The sequence below is a fragment of the Python bivittatus genome, unplaced genomic scaffold, assembly GCF_059951505.1.
Source record: "Python bivittatus isolate LINGU-HERP-01145 unplaced genomic scaffold, Pbiv_v1 ctg000020_np1212, whole genome shotgun sequence".
Lineage (NCBI taxonomy): Eukaryota > Metazoa > Chordata > Lepidosauria > Squamata > Pythonidae > Python > Python bivittatus.
The window spans coordinates 71528002-71541457 of record NW_028277030.1 but is presented as its reverse complement, the minus strand read 5'-3'; the positions used below and the strand labels follow the sequence as shown (position 1 = coordinate 71541457).

Here is a 13456-nt window from a genome sequence, read left to right as displayed (position 1 = left end):
GCTTTAGGGATGGAGTCAATCTAGATATTTAATTCTTGAACCTACAGCTTTTACTCCTATCTGGGTCAGGAGTAGTTATACTTTGATGAAGGAACTGCACTCTCCAGCCTCATACAAGGACCTACTGTCTTCATTGCCTGAGTCAAGCTGAGACTCTATTCTTGAAACTGAAGTTGTGCTTAAGTTTGCTAGAAGTCCTGCGGCAGGCAGAATGTGACATACTTCCTGCTTTCCCCATGGCTTATAAGGAAGCTCATACTAGTCCTCAGGCAAGCCAAAATTTGTCCTTCAGCATTTGTAGAAGATGGAGTAAGGACTCTGTTTTGTCATGCCTTGGATGTTTTTCTGTTTCCGTGGTTTGAATATAGGAATTAGCCAGTTCCAGTGGCAGCTGGTTCAGGACAGTAAACAAAGCCAGATAGGTCTTTTGTTGATAGGTCTCTGGACAGGAAATCTCTGGATATACTCTTGTACTGTGCAGGACTTTTCCAGGAGCCATAAAGCTTTATTCAGAATTAATTTACCCATCTCAGTTCTCCTAGTTGCTGATTTGCCTTTGGGCTTATTCATGTGTCTCTGGGCTGAGCACATCCAAACTTAGGTTTTGTTCGTGATATGATTGTATCAGTGGCTGTTTCACCACACACCTGGCTCATCTTTTAAACTTTCTGGCCTGGGCTCATAACTGAAGCTGCATCAATCTCACTTGTGAATCTTCCTAGATCTCTGAGGATGGGGAGTTGGAGGTACTGTGCTATGGTGGTTCTGCATCTTCCTGGGTGTGCAGGTTATGGGGTGGGACAGGTCTGGCCCCTGGGCACTCCATTATGTGGTATAGGGCCTGAAGTCTGGAGGCTGTAGCATTTGGATATACGCAGAGAAACAAGCTCAGGTTAAGGTAGGTAAGGACAAGTGGTTATTCATTCAAAAGCCCTTGGATTCTGGAAATATGCCGTCTTTGAGTCCTAACAGGGTTATGTTCCCCCATGGAGAGCAGGCTTGCTATTTGAAGGTCCTCCTGGGCTCAGAGCAAAAAGGAGATAGAGTCTGTGGTCAGGAGGGCCTTTGCCCAGCTTCAGCTGATGTGCCAATTGTGGCCTTACTTAGAAGAGGGGCAGTCATGCCCTAGGCATCTTCTGTATGGATTACTGTAATTTGCTTTACATGAGGCTGCCCTTGAAGCCCACCTGGAAACTTCAGCTGGTGCAAAATGCAACAGCTTGTATGCTTATGACAGAGTTTTACTACTGCCATGAAATGCCACTGCTGTGGGAGCTGCATTGGCTACCTGTGTGTTTCCAAATCAATTCAAGGTGCTGGTGATTATACAATAATCAGCCCTATATACCTCAGGGCCTGGGTCTCTGAGACTGCCTATTCCAGATAGATTCTGCCACCCAGTCTGAGTGAACGGAGAATGCTTGCTGAAGGTTTCCCACCCACTGAATGGTGCGAGGGCCCCACAAAACCAGCCATACTTCGTGGAGTGCCCCCCTTCCTCTGGAACCTCTGGCCCCCACCCCGAGGCTCCCACTCCCATGGCGTTCTGGAAGCTTCTAAAATTGTGGCTGTTCTGCAAGGCCTTTGTATTGTGAGTGACTGGTGTGGACTTGCTAGTACCAGATGTGTCATTATTCATATAAAACAATGTAATCTCTTAGGTTTTATTGTAGTTTTTTTTTATTGTTTGCACCGGCTATGTCACTGTTGCTCTTTGTACACTGTTACAGTCCTTCATGAGGGAAACAGCTTGGACATTTCATAAATAAATACACTTTTGAAAATATATTGAATATAGGTTGGTGTCTGCCAGGATATGCATAGCTGCTTCAATCTGCCACCAGCTGCTCAGGCCCACTTTAACTGTAGGTTCGTTATACCAGAGTCAGTGCGCTCTGAGTCTATGTATATACACCCAGATATGCTGAAAGGGAAAGCAATGATATCTGTTTCTATCCTACAGCAGTCTTGCTTGGCAGACAAAGAAAGAATGGTGGCGAATCATCAAAGGGTTGGTTTATATCTTACAATAAGCGGAGTCCTTTGAATGCTGGCTTACTGGAACAGAGTAAGCATGCTAAGGCATGCTGCCTTTCCTCCACAATGTGGGAATTGCTAAACGAACCAGGGAATCTCTGAGTATGGTTCTTTCATATTATACCCAATCCAGGATGTCATACTAAGCCAAACCCTCAAGCCCCCAAACAAACTATGGCTTACATTTCTGTTTTTATAGGAGCCACGAGCTAAGGATTACAATCTGAATGTCATGGTAAAAATGCCATAGTCTGAGGCTCCCTGGTTTGTTCAACATCTCCCAGTCAATTGAGACAGATTGGGCACTATGCCCAATCCTAATCAGTCACCATTCAGAAAATTCTGGCTTATTGGGACATATAAACCAGCAAGGAGTGACCATGGTTGTATCCAACGGGGCCTTCCAATACAGTGGACAGTGCTGGCAAGATATATATCTTCTCTGCCTACAGGCCCAAATGTTCTCAAATTCTTTTTCAGAATACTAGGAAACCCTGCAGACCAGATTTGGATGAGTGAGAAAGGTTGAATGGGAAGGATTTTAAAAACTCCTATTGTATTAGTCAGAATCCACTTATGTGAGTCTTATGAATTCCTTATTAATATTTCTTCTCAAATAAGATCTCGTGTTCCAATGAACTCTTGTCTGTCACCCGTAGAGTAAATATTATTTAATTTTAAATGATTATCCAACAAGCTGTCCTGGGGAAGAAAGGTCAACCAAGTTCGGGGTTATAGTTTTTTCTTTCCCTGTTGGCTCTCCTGTTATGTAGATCCACACTTCCAGGTGGTAAGGGGAGCTGAAGCTTTGAGGCACTACGTTTCACTGGTGGTGCTTTGGAATAGTTGCCCAGCAGAGATCAGAATGCCCCCCCCCCGATAGCTTTTAGGAAAATTATGTTGTGTTCTTCTTTTATGATTTTATAATTTAGCTATTTAACTGCTATTTTAATCTTAATTGGGTGTTTTAATGTTTCTTATATTATGTGAGATACCAAGAGCTGCAGGATATAAATGCAATAAATAAATATCAAAATGAACACCACAGTGACAAAAACTGACATTCTGGGGGCCAGGTTGGAGACAATTGTTCTGCACAGTTTTTATGGTTGTCTTTAGGACAGTGTTTCTCAACCTTGGCAACTTTAAGACGTGTGGCCTGCTTTAGGATGACTAGTGTGGTGGTGAAAAAAATGCCTTCAGTGGTTTCAATATTTCAAGTAATGTTATTCTTTGGCACAAAAAATGTTGAAGAATTTTCACTGATGGGCTGCAGCAACAGTTCCCAGTCTTTTTCTTGATGCAAATTACATGTTTGCATCCCCATATTCAGATTGCGAAGTTTGACACTATGAAGTGTCATGTTCATGTTGATGTTGTGAAAAAGGACTACTTAAAGTCACTGAATATTATACAGTATTTATACCAAAATAATAAAGAGCTTTATTGGCACTTTAAAATCTAGCACATTTATTATATTAACATTCAAGGTTTGCAGTTATTTTATCAGATGTCTGGAAGAAATGGACTGTGATCCACAAAAACTTAGGCAACTGTTAATTGGTTTGTTTTTAAGATGCCACAACATTTTGTTCTTGCTGCAAAAGACTAATGTGACCATTTAAGCATCTTACATAAGGACTTTTATCAGATAAAATGCATTATGAATCATAATCTAATTTGAATATTATACTACATAAAAAGTCCCATGCAGTTATGTTATTGACACATTATCTTCTCACAGTCCACCTGCACCATCGTCATGGACCACAAACGGGACTGCTGGGCTACAGGTAGTCCTTGCTTAACAACCCTAATTGGGTCTGGAATTTCTGTCACTAAGCAAAGCGGTTATTAGGTGAAACATCACGTGACCACACTGCTTAGCGACGGCAGTTTCGTTAGTCCCACTTGTGGTCATTAGGTAAGACTGTGCAATCGTTAGGCAAGGACTTTACACTTCTCCTGCCCTGCATGAACTGCTGGCTCCATCCTGCTGCCTCCTCTCCAGCCAGGCCAGGTGAGCTCCCTTCAGCAGATGAGGCTCCACTACCCTGCCATGCTCACCTCTGCTTCAACTCCCCCCACCCGCCTATCTCTCCATATCTCTGGCTGCCCTGTACTCCGCCACCTACCTCTGCCACCCCCTGCTGCCCCCAGCTGACCTTGTTTTTGTCTTCCTCTCACTGCTGACAAGGTGTGCACCCAGCCAAGGCAGCTGCTGGCCCTTTGAAACACCTCCAGAAGACCTCTGTGACACCTATCAGTGGGGGTGCGTGTGGCAGACACAGTAGATTGCAGGGTGTGAGGCATCGCGAAGGGCCTCAGCTGGGTGTGTGTCATCAGCACCGGGAGGAAGAAGATGGTAAAGGTCAGTGGGAGGGCAGCGGAGTGCAGGACAGCAGGGGCAGCCAAAAGGGCAGAGATGGGAGGTAAATAGGCAAGTGGAGGTTGAAGTGCATGCTGCAGTTGAAAATTTTGCAGTGCCCAAAATTTGATTACATGACACTGGGAGTGCTGTAATGGCCATAACTTTGAGGACCGGTTGTAACTACCATTCGTCCAGCACAGTTGTAGCTTCAAACAGATGCTGAATGAATGGTTGTTAAGTGAGGACTACCTATAGGGTTGTAACCTACCTGTGTGCTCACAGAATTGTGAGTAATTTCAGGTAACTCTTCCAGTGTGGGGTGAGGGCCATAGCAAAATATATGAAAGAGGAAAATATATTAAAAATGAACAGTGAAGTCATTAAGATAAGTTTGAGCAGTAAGGGATCTTGAGGATGCAGAAGGAAAGCACAGAGATTTTTAAATTTGCTCTGCTCAGTTCAGGGTAGAGGATTTGTCAGCCCTTCAAAGTAGACCAGACTAGGAAACAGCCTCCACAGGACAACTAGAAATACACTTTCTTGAGATAGGCTATAATGACAAAATCTTGCAAGTCTTCCTGTGTCTCCCCTTATCTCCCTCTTATCCCACAGGAAGTGGGTGGAGGGGGATAGCCTGAGTCTTGTTGTAATATTCTCCTGCCTCACTGGACAGCACATGTTTCTTCTGCACTTACCAACCTCTGGATTCCTTCTCCAGGGTCATCTTCCTGGCTCCCTACATCAGGTCTGCCTCACAAGTATAAGGCCAGGCTTTGAGGCCCAAATACAGAGTCTAACTTCAGGGGATACTTGGGACCAAACCATCTTCAGAGAGAGAAGCAGATGAGTGTGGTGGGGACAGAATCAAGGGACAAGGGCAGGATCAACATGAATAGATATTATTATGGTTGGTCACATAGTCAGCCAACAGTTTGGACTGGATTTGGCATTTTTACCAACCTGTTGAGTCCTTCCCAAGGACCTGGGATAGGCAGATGTTGTAGTTTGATGGTGTTAAAGATACTATCATAGGATATAATCTGTTCCAAGTAAAGCTGCCTTTTGCAATTGACTGATGGTGATTTTGTCAATGCCGATGGTTTTCAAGTGGTGCTCCAGATGTTTTGGGATTTCACCCAGGGCACCTATTACTATTGGTATTATCTTTGCTTTCCTTTGCCGTAGTCGTTCTACTTCTATTTGTAGGTCTTTATATTTTGTAATTTTCTCCAGTTCTTGCTCTTCTGTTCTACTGTCTCCAGGTATTGCAGTGTCCACTATCCAGACTTTTTTGTCTGTCTTATCAACAGTTGTTAAGTCTGGGATGTTGTGTGGCAGGTGCTTGTCTGTTTGAACTCTAAAGTCCCAGAGCACTTTAGCTTCTTTATTTTCTATTACTTTGTCTGTTTTGTAGTCTCACCAGTTCTTGCTTGCAGGGAAATGGTATTTCTTGCAGATATTCCAATGCACCATTGTTGCTACTTTGTCATGGTGTTTTTTGTAGTCAGTCTATGTGATCTTCTTGCAGCAGCTGCTGCTGCTGCTGCTGCTACTATTATTATTATTATTATTATTATTATTATTATTATTATTATTATTATTTAGTTAAAACAGATGTGCTGTCTCAGTAGTAGAAAAGACCTGGTGACCTGTTAAAGTGCAGGCAGGAAGGAAAAAGAGAAGAAAAAGTGCATTAGCAGAGCAGCCAGGATAATGCCAGGTAGGAGAGGAGCCTTGGTTTCTCCTGTTCTCTGGGATGCCAGGCTGGTGTAGAAGTTAATGTGTTAGACTAAGACTGGGGAAACCCAGGTTCAAGTCTACTCTCAGCCACAAAAGCTCATTGGATGACTTGGGGTCAATCACTCCTTCCACCCAGCCTACTTCATTGGATTGCTGCTGTTCTAGGGATAAAATGTGTAAGCTGCCTTGAGCTCCAGGAGTGTGGCAATTTCTTTGCCTACTCAAGTTTGTATTCAGGAGATTGAGTTGTTCTCAGATAGTCATAACAACGTAGGCCTGTGTTTTGGGGCTAGTGAGTACATCTGGAAGTTTAAGAGCCTGCTTTGGTCACTTACAAAATGATTATGGACAGTTATAAAGCACCATTTTACAACAATGTGTAAAGTAAGTGGCAATTTCTTTGAAGTACACTTATTCCACACTATTCTCAGATGTTTTATTTTTATTTTTGCTTCTGGAGAGCTGTGCGTACTTCCAGATAGAACACAGGGCATTTCTGGAGTATATCCTGGAACAATTTTGGAAATAAAGGTTATGCTTCAGATTGGCATTTTGTTTTGTAGAATACCACCTTTTTTTTTAAGAGACTCAGGAGAAAATTAAAAGCAAGGAGGCATGGTGAATATCAAGGGATCTATATCACTTTGGCACCCATAGACATAACATTAAGAAACATGACTATAATATAGGACCTTATTGCAGGATGATCTGGCGTTCTTAAATCCTACCATAGCGTTAGAGGTAGTTCTCCCTTAATGACCACAATAGGGACCAGAAAATTTGTTATTAAGCAGGGCGGTTGTTAAGCGAATTGCGCCTGATTTTATGATCTTTTTTGCAGCAGTCATTAAGCAAATCATGCAGTCATTAAGCAAATCACACAGTTCCCCATTGATTTTGCTTGCCAGAAGCCTGCTGGGAAGGTCACAAATGCCAATTATGTGACCCTGGGACGCTGCAGCTGTTGTATGTGTGAGCTGGTTGCTGAGTGCATGGATCATAATAACATGACCATGGGGGTGGTACAATGATTGTAAGTGCCTTTGTTCAGCACCATTATAACTCTGAATGGATACTAAACAAATGGTTGTTAACTGAGGACTACCTGTAATTGAAAGGTATAATAGAGAAATTCCAAATCTCTGTGTCAGTGCATATAAAACTCTTTTCTGACTCAGAATCACCAGGCTATGCTATATGCATTTTACACAGTAAAGCAATATTTCCTTACAGTATTGTTTTGGTTTAGTTGTAAAAACATTTCTCTGATTTCAGATGCTGGTTTATGACTCAGAGATTGATGCCTGTTGCATAAATCTTTATTTTAACCGATGCATCATTTCCCTTTTGCAGTACTTCTTGACCCCAAAGATGCATCTATTTTATGAATTTATTTATTTTATATTACTTCTCAGTCATTTTCAAAACAGTGTCATAACTGTATGAGAAGTTTGGCAAATGCAAAGGAACTCCTGAAGGGAAACTTATTTTTATTCTTATGGTAGTTCATGGGGATGGATAACTACTAGATATTAGCTTGCAAAAGTGGACCTAATTGATAATAAGTCTTACATTGTGCAATGAATTTTTATTAAATAGTTTGTACTTCATCATCCAAAGCTTATTTTAGGCAGTTTTGTGGCAACTTGTTAAAATTGGAGGACTCATAAGATTTGTTTTGTCACTGAGTATCTCTGAAGTGGAGTGAAAAATGAAAACATCACCTCACATACACAAAGCAGGTTGAACACTTCTGCTGCCTGCAATCCTCAGTCTTGTAAGTAAGATGTTACTGCTTGTGATGGGATATTCCTAAATATTCTGATAACTTTCCTGGCCCATCCTGGATATTTTAGATTGTTGCAGATCACCAGGAAGCAAAGTGGAAAATACTTTGAACTTCCAACTGTACAGTACAACCAGAAAAGGCAACAATACTACTATGGAAACATGAGAAGATCATGGAGCTGGATAAGAGAATCTGGGGATAGAGTGGGTCAAGGAAGTACCCAGAGTAGATGATGGACTAAAAGACAAGGATTTGAGGCATTTGGTGAAAAAAATTAGGCAGAGAATAGGGTCTGAAGTACAAGTTCCTACTGCAGGAAGGCAAGGAAATCTAAGATTATGAGGTAACAGTGATTCTAACATCTTTAATTGAAAATCACATACTGGTGTTTACTTGGGGAACACATCTCTCACCAATCATGTTGTGTTAGTTATGTTGTTGAAAAAATAAGTGGCTATCTTCACTTCTGGCTTGCAGAAGAGGATGCAACTATATACACAGCTATTGTAATACTAAGCCAGAGATCCTACAGGTGTCATTCTCCTTTTCTCGTTTTCAAGAGTTAGAGGTTGAGAAAAATGCTCCTGAAAGGTAGAGCAATGCAAACAAAAGTTGCATGTTATTTGCTACTTCTTAATCTTAAAGAAATAATCTAATTCTATAGAAAGATGATAAGGGACACTTGTACATGCAGGTGTTTCTTCCTTCCTCTGACTGGGGATCAGGAGTTCAGAACCTCTGGAGAAACAGCATTAGAATTGCTTGCTTATGTGGCTCCTATTATAATTTGCTATTTAAGTCCATTGTTATTTCCCTTAACCAAGGATCAGATTTTGCTGCAGGTTTTACATTCTTTTCAAAGTACAGAATGTTTTGTAATACTGTACAGGTGGACATAACGTGGTTGAGCTGCAGAAATCCAGGCAATCCCTGATGATAATGATGCTATCTTTTCAGTCATCCGATTCTTGGCGATTCTATGGACCAGCTGTCTCCACATTTTCCAGCCTTGTACTGCTTTTAGTTGCTTTACGCTCTGGCTTGTGTTTGATGGTGTCTGGCCACTGTGCTTTTTAGTGGCTTCATTTCCTTTTACTGCTGACCATTCCGAGCATAACAGTGAGTTTGATTGTGTGGCATGGCCAAAATATGTAAGGCAGAAAGTTGTGATTTTGCCCTCCAATGACATGTCTGGTTTTATACGCTCCAGTACTTGCTTGTTTGTCACCTTTGCTGACCAAGGAATGTGCAGGACCCTTCTCCAACACCACAGCTTGAAAGAGTCGATTCTCTTCTTGTCTAGTTTTTTTATGGTCCAGCTTTTGCAACCGTAGGGAGCTATGGGAAACACAATATTGCGGACTAATCTGCGTTGCCAGGCTGATGTCCTTGCTTTTCCATACTCACTTCATGCTCATCATTGCTGTGCGACCCAGTGTGATTTGACGCTTTATTTCTGGACTGCATTCACTGCTTTGTTCAATTTGCAATCCTAGGAAAGTGAATTCTTGCACATATTTGATCTCTTCTCCGTCAATTGCTATTTTGACATTTCACAGTAGTCACAGTAGTCATGAGCTTGGTCTTTTTGATTTTCTGGAAGAGGCCAAACTTCTCGCTTTCTTCTTTAATCCTTTTGGTCAGATGTTTCAGGCCATGTTTGGTTTCTGAAAGGAGAGTTGTGTTGTCGGCATATCAGAGATTGTTGATGTTTCTTCCTCCAATCTTTACTCCAGTTTTTGATTAAGTTCCAGCTTCTTCATGATCACTTGGGCATACAGGTTGAATAAAAAGGTGAAAGAATGCAACCTTGTTGTACTCCTTTCTCTCTCTTGCACCAATCACTGTCTCCATATGGTGTTCACACAGTGGCTTCCTGATTTGTGTACAGTGACTGCACCAACTTGACCAGATGTGTTGGCACCCCTAGGTCTTCAAGCACTTTCTACAGCTTGCATGATCAACACAATCAAAGGCTTTCTTGTAGTGAATAAAGCAGATGTAGATGTTCTTTTGATATTCTTGAGATTTTTCCATGATCCAGTATAGATTTGCAATATGTTAATGACCCCTTCTGAAGCCAGCTTGAACATCTGGTAATTCCCTTTTGATGGTTGGCGCCAGACGTTGTATAATCTTAAGGATAATCTTGCTAGCGTGAGGGATGAGGGCAATTGTGCGGCAGTTGGAGCAATCCTTGAATTCTCCCTTTTTTGGCAATGACTGATCTTTTCCAGTCCTGTGTTCATTTCCCAAATTTTCTGGCACAAGGCTGTGATGGTTGTGGGTGGTACAGGCCTCAGCAATTCTGTGGAGATGGTATCAATACCTGGGGCCTTGTTGTATGGCAGTTGGCTCACTGCCCGCTTCACTTCTTCCTGAAGGTGGCTGGTTCTGTTTCTGCTTCCCTTTCCTCATCATCCTGAGCAGCTCTTCTGTATATTCTTGCTATCTGTTCTTAACACTTTGTTGGTCAGACAGTTCTCTTCCTTGCTTGTTTTTGATTATGCTTTTGTGAGCTGTAAATGGAGTTTGAATCCTTTTGACTTGTGCAAATGCATTCCTGGTACGACCCTTCATGCAGTCCTCTTCTAGCTACTTGCAGCGCTGGTCCCAGTAAACTACTGTATATTGTCTTTCCTTGCTGCTTTTTGGAAATCCGCATTCAATCTCCTTGCTTCCTCCTGTTTTCCTGCTGCTTTATCTGCTTTTCTTCACTCCGCTATTCTTATGGTTTCATCTGAGAGCCACTTGTACTTTTTCTCTGGCTTCTTGTATGGTTTGTGTTCAACTGCTGTCTCACTGATGGTCAATTTAATTTCCTGCCACAGTGTGTCGGGCATCTTCTCAGCAGTGTCCGGCAGTTCAAACTTATTTTTCACCTTAATTACATATTACATACTTCTGACCTGGGGGGTCCTACCAAAGGGCACCATATCTGATTCATTTGAGAGCCTTTTCATAAAATTTTCTTGGCAAGGTTTTTACAAGGTAGATCACCAGGTCTTTCCTCAACCCTCCCCATTTATCTGGTCTTAGGACTGGCATGCAAGTGCATGGCTGGGTTAGACAATCCCTGAATGGTGGCAAAAATATAGTATTGTCAGCTTCTCTTTGCTCCCATCTACTGGCCACCTGGATCTTTGCAGCTCAGAACTAAAAGTATTATAATACAACAAAATCATGCTTCACCCTTCTTGTTTATTACATAGCTTTGTTATTCCCTACAATAAAGAGTGGCTTATGCTCATTTGTACCATACATGCTTTTATACATATGGGAAGGCTGTGTATACAAAGATACAGAGTGAAAGAAGTCCAATTTCTTTCTAAATTCCAGGGATTCTTTGCCAAGAGTTCCTTGCTTACCTGAGGAAATGCTACATTCCAAAGATTTTTCATTTAACTCAATATGCACACACAAGGATGAGCCTGGACTTTGGTTTATAAAACGATTCATATTTTATTTTATAATCTTCTAGTATTCTTGATGAAATGTAAAGTTGCATCCCCTCCTTTTTCTATTGTTGTAGCAGATGGTGGCTTCTAAAACACGTTGGTTTCGTATTAATAGCTGACTAAATTATTTCCATGCCGAATTGTAGTACATCCTGCAGCATCTGCCATTTATAGTTGTAGAAAAGCTGTGCCAGCCTTATAGTCGTTACCAGTTACTGAAGTGAATGTTTAAAAATACAAATGCATGAGTTATGTTTCTGCTTACTTTCCCTGAAAGACAGTTTCTGCTCTTTCCCTCCCCCTCCCCAAACTGCCACAGCAGACCCTGCCTTGGGTTTGCTGAGGTTTCTTCCAATGTTGTTTTGTTTCTTCTCCAGAGAACTCTTTGTCTGGGGTTTGTTCCTAAAGAGATAAAAATGACCCTCTCCTCATGCTTGGAGTCATGCTTCATGAACCTATACTACCATAATAAGTTGTGATAATTGAATCACTGGTAGAAAGACTATCTTTGTTTAGCTGGCATCAGAAAAGGCCATGATAAAAATAAATTTTAGATTTTTCTCTATATTCGGGTCAATTGACTTCCTCTCTTTTCCTACCCTCCAAACACATTCTGTCACGATCATTTATTTCTCTTTGGAAGGAAGTCATTTTATTGAAATTGGCCCTTGGCTTACTTTACAGGGAAACTGACTGGTACACTAAAAGGCAGACACATGTGATCACTGGTCAAATGATAGATAAAGTGGTAGATTCATCAACTCAAGCTATTCAGTGATATTCATAGATGAATAATACACCATGTGAACTAGCTTGTGTATACTGACTTTATTGCATATTTTTTGAATGTTTTAATTGTTGGAATCTGATTATACATTGGATCTGTTTGTGTTGGTGAAATGTGATTGAAAGAACATTCATTTCTACCTGCATGACTGCAGTTGAATATATTATAGTACTCTCAGTACAGTGGTACCTTGGTTCACGAACGCTTCTGTTCACGAACAATTCGGTTCGCGACCAGCACCATTCGCAAAATTTTGCTTCCGTTCACGAACTCCACATCAGGTGATGAACATGACCCGCGGCCATTTTCCCTGCTGTGACACGTGGTCGTGGCTTCCTGTAGGGAGGGGGACTCTCCCTCCAAACAATAACCGCCTCCCCACCCGCCTTCCTGTCCTCCACGCCAGAGGTCGCCTCAAGCTAGGTTAGTGTTCTCTCTCTTCATACTGTACTATACTGTACTTTGTTTCATATTTTTGTGGTTAAAAAAAAATACATATGGTTCAGAACGGATTAACCGTATTTACATTGAACCTTATGGGAAAATTTGATTCAGTTGGTGATCAAAATCGGTTGGCGACCACATTCGTAGGGGTCAGAACGGATTAACCGTATTTACATTGAACCTTGTGGGAAAATTTGATTCGGTTCACGACCAGAGTCGTGGAACGAATTAAGTTCGTGAACCAAGGTACCACTGTATTTGCAGCTTGTTGTAATGTAGTAAGGTAAATAGATTTTTCAGGCTATATGTGTTTATATGAGCTGCATGGTTGCATTGTGAATTTGACAATTATATGCTATACTGATGTAGAATATTATTTCTAATATGAGTTCGTACACTGGTAGCAAACAGTTAGCAAAGATTAAAAAGTATCCTTAAAATTAATAAGAATCTCTGTGCCATTCAGAGTTCCAGTAAGCTTATTTTGTATCACTATTTGGATCTTCTGTATGAAAAATGGAAGAATCCTACATTTGCACCATGGGATAGATAGGCTATAGCTCTATCAATGTGTAATAGGCAGGGATCAACTTTATGTCAGCAGGTGTCAGTTCTGTACCCATGTACTTCAAAATCTGAAGTGACCCTATATGTCACGTGTATGATATGTATTTATTTCATTTATTTATTTATTTATTTTTGTGTTTCTTTGACTCAGCGTTGACTCCTGGTGACTACCTGGACAAGTCTCTGCAATTTTCTTGGCGAGGTTTGTCAAAAGTGGTTTGCCATTGCTTCCTTCCTAGGACTGAGAGAGAGTGACTGGCCCA

The 13456-nt window shown here is 41.4% G+C and overlaps 1 protein-coding gene across 4 annotated transcripts in view; it reads left to right on the top strand.

Moving 5' to 3' along the window:
- MAP3K5 (mitogen-activated protein kinase kinase kinase 5) overlaps window positions 1-13456 on the top strand; it is a 105839-nt gene that overhangs the window by 1733 nt on the left and 90650 nt on the right. The gene's annotated exons all lie outside the window — the stretch shown is intronic.